Source organism: Poecilia formosa, unplaced genomic scaffold (assembly GCF_000485575.1).
Source record: "Poecilia formosa unplaced genomic scaffold, Poecilia_formosa-5.1.2 Scaffold323, whole genome shotgun sequence".
In the NCBI taxonomy this organism is placed as follows: Eukaryota; Metazoa; Chordata; class Actinopteri; order Cyprinodontiformes; family Poeciliidae; genus Poecilia; species Poecilia formosa.
This window is the reverse complement of record NW_006800262.1, coordinates 246,760-256,070: the sequence shown is the minus strand read 5'-3', so window position 1 is coordinate 256,070 and position 9,311 is coordinate 246,760. Positions and strand designations below refer to the sequence as shown.

Here is a 9,311-nt window from a genome sequence, read left to right as displayed (position 1 = left end):
AGTACTTTGAAAATAATTAACAAACATAGTACAGGGTTGTGTAATTATTGTGGAGAGTCAGAAACAGTGCAGCATATTTTTCTAGATTGTGATAAGTACAATCGGGAAAGAGAGATATTAGTCAGAGAGTTAAATAGAAATAAAGTAAATTTAGATATTAAAAATCAGCTGCAAAGGTCCTCTGAAGATGTAATATTTAGTAGCATTTTCAGTTATCTTAGGAAATCAGGTTTTATGGGAAGATTATAGTGATAGGACATCTAATCTATACTCCAGTCTGGAAGGTGGCGGTAATGCACCTATAAGTTGTTTGCCAACCGCCAAAAAAAACCTAAAAGAAGAAGAAGAAGAAGCACTGCTCATGGGCGTGCTTCCATGGCAACACATGACCAGGTGACCTCAAAGCAAAGAGACAATGATTACAACAAAATATTAAATACAGCAAGTTACTTCTGTCAAACAAACAATACATTTACCAGATAAATTAGAATATACAAAGTACAAAAAACAGCACCTTTTAGGGAGGGGGTAAGTCCCTCACAGAGCGATATTCCGTTGTCCTTCTGTGGAAGAGTGCAGCATCCAGACAAACATTAAGACACGTTTTAACATAAGTTGCTGCTTTGACATGATCACAGCACTACCAAAACATATGTACAAAAATCCTCAATAAAACATAAAATATTTTAAAATCAGACACCAGACAAGTGAACAAGGGCAACGTCATCAGCCGGTGTAACGCTGAACTGATGAGGTGAAGCAGGCCTGGCGGCATGGGCGGGCATTGGGAGACATTGCCCTCCCACAGAGTCAGCCGTGCCCCCCCTGGACTGGAAGCTGTTTGTTGATTTTACCTCAGAGTGGCAAACTCTTTGTTATTCCTATATCAATTTGTTACAGTAGAGGCTTCCGCACTTCCAATATTTGTGCCTTCTGTCAGTTTTTTCAGCAGTTAAAACAGTTTAATCCGTTGTTAACGTGTTGTAACCTGTTTTCCCGAGCCGCCTTCAAACGCAACATGAACGCTGAGACGCTCGCGCTGGGTTTACACCTGTGCGGCAGTGAAGGAGACCTGCTGCTGCTGGGCGGAGCTACAGGTGTGTTAGAATCATGGCAGCAAACCAGCAAAACGCAAATAACTTTTCAGTTTTTCCCCCAAACTAACAGACTGTTGAGTAAAGCTGTTGGATGCAGGTGATGTTAGCTAAAAGATGACTAGCTAACACCAATACACCACTTTAAACTTGTTGACTACTAGGTCCAATGATCAACGTGGCTCTGTAAAAACTCATTCATCATCAGGAACTCATGGAGCATCATATTCCTCCCAAATTGTTTGAGCCCATAAATTTGTTCAACTTACACAGAAGTTGCACACCAGTCTTTGGTTTAACCTGAAAACCTTGAGGCTGGTTTTAACTTCCATCTGGTTTAGTGTAAGGTCATGCTGTGCAGCTAGTTGCATCAACATACGTAGTGATGTTCGGTTTGCAGTTTTAGAGATCGTCTCTGAATAGTCAAGTTCTTCAACCTGACTGTATCCCTTTGCTACATACATAGCTTTATATGTCTCATACCCACCTTCCCCCCACTGTCTGCCTACCCTCTGGTAATAGTACAGAGGGTAGTACTATTACCCTCTGTACTATGTACTCTGTACATTTACAGGGAACATTTACATTGTTCTCTGTAAATGAAATCATTTCATCTTTCATTGCCACTTAGACTTTTGGCGATGCCATAGCCTCTTTATAGGTGAAAGCTCAACTGTAGCTCTGTAGGTTAATTCAGATCATTGACTACTGTAGGTTAACAGTAGTCAATGGTTAACTCACTGCTCTGTACTGCACATTCATAGTCCTTCAGGTATTTAGGTTTCTTCCTTTCTCTACCTGTGGTACGTGTTGTCTGTGTCAGTAGGTGGGTCTGTGCCCATTTCCACCATGGAAGGTGGAAGTAAGCCTTCCTTCCATACCAGTAAGGAAAGCTTCCACAGCAGCCTTCCTTACTGGTGTGGAACCAGGACAGCCCTTCCTCCAATATCCATGGCAGCTTTCAATGAACTCTTCAAAGCGCACTACATCTTCATTGTCAACTACCATGAATCCCAGGAGGTAATACATGGGATAATCACTGGTTTAAATCAAACCACAGTCATGTGACAGGCCAAGTATTAATTGAGTGGGAGACAAAAACATCCCCCAGTTTCTGACTCTTTTGTGTACAACAGTTTAAAATCTATGTATATTTTTACTTTACATTGAAGAACTTCAAAGTGTATGAGGAATGCTTTTACAAAGGCGTATGACTATGTACAAATTCCCCTAAAACTAGAAATTAAGCATTATTGTTTGTGGCTAAGAGCAAGTGACCTGGAATTATTTATTTTTATTTAGTTTTGTTGAATGATTATTATTTGATAATCATGTAGATGAACCAAAAATATAGTCCTAGCATGAGATAGGAAGTGTTGATGCAAATGGCAGCAAAGTTTTACTGCCATCTTGTGGTGCCAAAGTAATGTTGCAAGTCAACTGTTGAAGTTGGTGAAGCACTTTTAATATCTGAAGAAATTACATTCTTCAAATGTCAAGAACGTGATTTTTCACGTCGGTGCAAATAAAATCTGCTCCAGTTACCGAATGTCCTGTTCAGAAACCCAACACTGAAGAAAAAGAAAGACAGTGATGCTGACGTGTCCAAATAGGAGAAAAACTGAAAAATATTTATCTACTAGTACAGCTGTGAAAAATGTCTCCTGAAATAGTAGCAAAGTATCTGGAAAGGTAGTTGGTCATTCATGGGTCACTGAACAAGTATGTCCAATAGCAAAGTTAGTTATCTTTAAATCATTTAAACTATTGTTCCATTATGGAGCTAAATTAGTCTCAGAAAGATTCACACAGTGTACAATGAGATTTGCATGCACACAAAAGCAGCCACAAGTGTACAAGATGATTTGTAAGTGCACCATATAATTCACAAATGTGTATAACACAATGCATAAATGCGTACCTCAACATTCACATATGTGTAAATGGTTTGTCAAATTTACGTGTTTCATTTTGCTCAAGTTGTAATAACTACACATACAAATCTGACAATACAGGTGCACAAATTTCCAGCTGCAGACAAATTGGTCAACATGAGCACACAGATGAGCATCAGCTTGTCTGTGCTTCTTACACTTCATGTAAGAAGGTCTTTATAAAAATATATATTTTATAAAAGTTACATACAGCAGCATTAATGTCCTGTTTGATAACTAGATCAATTGGAATGCATGTTTGATTGAATTTAAATAATTTTTTTGTAAAGTTCCTTGAGATGACATTTGTTGTGAATTGGGGCTAATAAACTCATTGGGGGACTGTTCCTTCAAACCTACAACCACTTTGTCATGTATGGGTTCTATGGTTTAATGGTTAGCACTCTGGTCTTTGAATCCATTGACCTGAGATCATGTCTCAGTAGGACCTGCTGCCATTGGACCTTCTTTCTGTTTGACTGTACATGTGAGTTCATTAAACAATATAGCTCACAGTAAAATAATAATAAAGGGGGGGACTTTGTTGTCCCAACATAGCACACAATAAAAATTAAAATAAATAAATAATGTAATATGAATAAACATACAACAATAACAAATAACAATGAGCAGTGATACTCCTAAGGACACACACACACATACTGCTCAGTACATTACTAAATATATATTCAACATTTAAAACACACAGCTCTAGAGATTATCTATGAATTATAAAGTCTAATAGCCTCGGGCAGGAAGGACTTGCTGTAGTGTTCTTTAGCACATCTGGGCTACAAGTAATCTTTGGCTATGTCTGCTCCTCAGACTGTCCACCATGCTGTAGAGGGGATGTAAAGGGTTATATCCCTGATCATCTCCACTGCAGTCGGAAACAGGCAGCTCTTTTTTATAGATTACAGTAACTAAAAGGTCGCATTGGGCCCTTGTTTACATTTTTAATAGTGTAATTCTGTAAAGACTAAATATGTCTGGTGGTTTAGCTCTGATTTACATATCCTGCTAAATTGCGAGTTTGAATATGGCAATACTTTCTTATAACAAAATAGACCTGCAGAAATAAATTACTAATAAAATAAATTACATATGCATAGCTGTATGCTCTATATAGAGATTTTCCTTAGCTTTGATTGTATATCTCACAATTTTGTAAATTATCATTGTTTATTAAACTCTGAAAGCTGTGTGGCTTTGTTAATATTCTGTCCTAAAATGCGGTTAGATGTGCCCTTTTTTTTTGAGCACCTGCACGGCCTTGGATATCATAATTGTTTGACAATTCTGCTCAAGCTATTTACTGATCTGTCAGGTTTCCAATATGCGTCCCCCCAATGACAGACTCGTTCCTACGCCCTTGCTTACAAAAATCACTAATGAGTTTATAAAAACAACCACTTTGTTCCTATGGCAGGATTGTGTTCTTGTGTGTTTAATGTGACTTCTGTTTACAGACATCACTGGACAGCTTCTCAACATCGGGCATCTAAGATGTAACTTTAATCGTAACGCGGCAGCTAATGTAGCGCCTTCCCTGGAAATGTCTTTCCACATTACCATATTTTTCAAACCATTAGCCACTACTTTTTCCCTACGCTTTGAACAATGCGGCTTATAGCCTGGTGCGGCTCATATGTTTACTCTCCAAAATTTGTAGGTGCGTGCAGCTTATAGTAAGGTGTGCTGTATAGTCCGGAAAGTATGGCCTTTTTGTTATTTGACAACTTCTTGCTACACAGCAGTTCAGGTAATCCTTCTGCACTGGCAATGAATCCAAATGATTCTGTCCAAGAATTGTAGAATCTCTCCTCAGCTATGTTTCTCTTTTCCCTTTTGCTATCCATGGTCCACCAGACACCCATCGATTTGTTTACAACAGCCACCTGCCTCGCACCAATAAAAAATGTATGGTTCCCCCCCCTCCGTAGCTTTGGCAAAAAAATTATCAAATTTGACCAAAATCACAGGATTTGTTGTTGATGAAGAGAGGAATAAACACAGTTAAAGACATGCTGGTAAATTAATTTGTTCCTATGAGATGGAGGGGGAACAAATTATTTGAGGCAGCTGAAATATCCCCCTGCCCCTCTCATTGCTTTGACAAATAAAGAGCAACCATTTCCAAATTCTCAATGACTGTTATGTGTGATGGTATGTTTGAACCACGAAAAATTAGCAACTAGAAATTTATTTTATCCAGTAATCTGTCATATTTAACATTAGAAGGGGATTAGAAAGCCTACACTTTCTTTTCAGGAAGTCTAATCTTTGTGCCCTGCTATCAGCCAGCTTCCAGCCTCTTATATTAGCAATGAAAAAATATAAATGCACACATTGTGTTGGAAAACTGAGTTTGGTGACTTACTTTTTTGTCTGGCTTGAGTGACAAAAGTAGGGAAAAGACCGATTCTCTTGGCGATTAAAAAACAACACAAAATGGTGTCAGAAGAACTCCACACAAGACCTCGTTTATTTATTTATTTTATGATTTTGTTATTGCTTCTTTTTTAAACAACATCCGATTAAACTGATTGTTACAACCTTGACATGACAATATGAGTTGTTTTTACCGAGAAATCGATCAGAAGCGCCGTGAAAATGGTCGGATCCACCCCTCTGGCTGCAATGCGCGCTCCCGACATAGGGGAACAGAATTTCGCACAAGTGTAACCAGATCTTTTTCTGCGTTGTGCTGGTTATCAAGTGAACGGACCGTGACACAGTTTATCTTTTAAAAAGATGATCCTCGGTTTATTTCTGACGAGAATAACAAAGACAAAACAACCGTTTTATAGGCTGCCCGCTCCAAGTCCTACACAAAAGTACATAACAAAAATTAACTTTATAGATCTATAAATAAACTGAATGTATTTAGATGAAAAATAAACAGCACACACCTCTCCCACAGGACAACATGACAAAAGGGGAGAGACTAGGGGGTGCAAACAATTTAAAGACTGCTGAACTGCTGATTCCTATGCTGCTGCTGAGATAGAAGCCCTACAACAAGCCCAAAGGGAATCATTCTTGGAGGAAATCACCCAGTTAAAGGCCGGCAAACCTATTGCCAAATCCAGTCGCCTTCTTCTACTTGCACCCGAGTTTGATGAGAAAACAGGGTTCATCAGAGTAGGAGGCCGGTTACGTCGGAATCCTGACCTGACTGTAGATGAAGTGCACCCCATTGTTCTGGACCCCAGACACGCTCTGACTCAACTCATCATACAAGATTATGATGGTAAGCTCCAGCATCCCGGGCCAGAAAGGGTGTTTGCCGAGATCAGAAGGAGATACTGGGTGCTACGTGGACGTGAAGCAGTACGCCGCCATCAGAGATCCTGCGCTGAGTGCAAGAGGTGGAAAGGTCACCCTAACCCACCCCGGATGGCAGACCTCCCTCCAGCCAGACTGCGTTTGTTCAAGCCAGCATTCTATTCCATGGGTGTGGATTGTTTTGGGCCATACACCATCAAAATCCGACGCAGTAATGAGAAAAGGTGGGGAATACTGTTCAAATGTCTAACTACAAGAGCAGTGCACCTTAACTTGATCCCCAGTATGGACACAGATGCTTTCTTAATGGCCCTGAGACACTTTATAGCCAGGCGTGGGAAACCCAAGGAGATTCTCTGTGATCAGGGGACGAACTTCCGAGGAGGAGAACGTGAGCTGCAGGAGGCATTTCGAGCTCTTCATCCAGACCTGAAAGAGCAGCTAGCTTGCCAGCAAATCAAGTTCATTTTTAATCCTCCTGGTTGGTGGGAGGTTGCTGGGAGTGTGAAATTCGCTCACTAAAGACTGCTCTTCAAGTCGTCATCGGAGCCCAAATCGTCACTGAGGAGGTGCTGCACACTGTTCTGATTGAAATTGAGGGGATACTCAATTCAAAACCCCTGGGTTACACCTCATCTGAAGTAGCGGATCCTGATCCAGTGGCCCCTAACTACCTCCTCATGGGGCGGTGGGATGCTTCGCTGCCGCAAGTCATCTACGACGGCTCAGAGATTCTCGGACGGAGAAGGTGGAGGCACAGCCAGATTCTTGCAGACCATTTCTGGCAGAACTTCCTCAAGTACTACCTGCCAGGACTCCAAGCCCGCCAGAAGTGGCACACTGAATCAACCAATCTACAAGTAGGAGATGTGGTCATGATTGTGGACAACCAGCTTCCGCAAGCACTTTGGCCTGTGGGTAAAGTCTCAAGTTTTTTCTGGACCAGACACCCGGATCAGATCAGCTGAAGTGACTGTGAAGGGATGCACCTACGTTCGACCCGTGGCAAGACTTGTGAGCCTACCTGCCCTGCCTAAGGACGATTAATCACTGCTCTTACTCAGCCTTTTTTTATTTGTATTCACAGGTGAATACGGGGCGGCTGTGAAAAAGGCTGCTCAAGTGCTGAGGCCCTTTAAGGGGGCGGAGCTTAGAGCACCTGTGGATCAGCACGCAGATGAAAAAAGGGAGAGAAGAAAAGGAAGGAGTTGAGTTACCGATCACATTTGTGTAGTTCGAATTACTTTTTGCAGTTGTTACCTTTTATTTTTGATGTGTGTGCGTGGAATACAAGTAAGTGATGTTAGGAAGTTAAGAATATTGTTTATGTATCTGAATGTTTAAGTTTTAGCGTTAATTGATTGCAAGCTTCGTTCACGTGCGCACTTAAGCTATACAACGTGGTTTTGTGTTGTGTTTATTTAGAATAGAATGTTTGTGTAACCTTTATTAGTGTAGTTAGTTAAGTAATTGTGTTATTATTTCAGTCATTTATTCATCAGACACTGATGCTGCATTATTATTTATATTTTGTAGAACCACACCATTACAGGTTGGACCAACCGACTCTGGTTTCTTTGGGGTTCTGACTGGACTCACCACAGTGATTTAACATTCCATCAGCAAGTTACAGTTTCCTAACTTTTAGTTCTATTGAAACAATATCCATTTAGTTGAATTAAAATAACTTCGCTTGTAACACGGTTAAAACCATAGACATGAATACTAGACGCCTCATGGAGCGCTGAGTCCTACATTACGTCGCCGCCATCTTCTATGTGGCAGCAGAGCGATGTCTATGGATCGGAGCTCATTAAGTCCTGTGCTGTGTGAACCTGTTTCAACTGTTTTACGAAACAAACTGGATTCATTGGCTTTACCTTTCACAGGTAAGGATGAAAGATCAGAATTACTTTGCAGCCAGAAATTCGCTTCTAAACAACCGAGAAATATTTCCTATGTAGCTAAATTGGCCTGAAATAACCGCTGATTGTTAGCATAGCAGCTAACGATTTCATACTGTTTTCTAATGAGGGAGAGGTGATGAAAACCCGCTGTTGGAGAAGTTCATTAAAAACCAGAGGATTTAGTGAGGAAAGATCAGTCAGGATCAGAGCTGGAGCTGCTGTTCTTCAGTCTGTTTCCAGCTCAGCTTCACCATGTCGGTATTTAGCTATAAAGATGCTACGAGTCAGAGCCAAACATGCTGAAAATGTCTTTTTCTGAATAGGAAGGAAACGTGTATGTGTTTTCTATTACACTTTTGGATAATTTCTCTGTTATCCTTGGCTTTAGCCTGTGAACCAGGACGTCTCAGAAGTCATCGAGTTCTCCCAGTGAAACCAGCAGACTGAAGCCCTGCCTGTGACCAGTGTTCCCAGTATAATACATAAATGTTTTATTCTTTCACTTTTTGTGTATTTTTAAATATCTCAATCTGAAGTATTAGTGTATTAATACAGCTTATGTAATGAAATAAAAAGAATTTACTCTGTTGGAGTTATTTTCACTCTTTGCTGTCAATAGCAGAGTTGACATACTGTAAATTCTCTGGAAAAAAGTAAGAAAAATATGTAGTTTAATGTTTGATAATGACTGATTTATAAATCAAAAGTCATTTCTCAATAATGTATAAAAATAAGTACAAGAAAATTACTTGTTTCTTGTCATGAAACGTTAAATGTACATTAAGTTATGGAATTATGTCAATATGTTCTTTAATTAAACACTGTAAAAGTGTGTCTGTTCATCAATGTTAATATAAAAATTATCAGAATCATTTCTATCAAATTTAAACATTGTGCTCTTTATTCAGAAATGCCCCAAAACAATTAAATAATCACATCAAAAGTTAGAAACATTGTCTTTAGTCATTTTTTTGATTACCAAATATATTAGTGTGTGTGAGAAAATGTGTCAATGATAGGTATTGTTGAGATGCTTTACCAAGGCCGAGAAAGAGTCACACGCTGTTAGACAAAGGGCCCATAGTAAA

General features: G+C 39.8%; 1 protein-coding gene across 2 annotated transcripts in view; it reads right to left on the bottom strand.

Annotated features, from left to right (window-relative positions):
- The window catches only part of hyal6 (hyaluronoglucosaminidase 6), a 47,700-nt gene that overhangs the window by 37,425 nt on the left and 964 nt on the right, over positions 1-9,311 (bottom strand). The window lies entirely within an intron of this gene.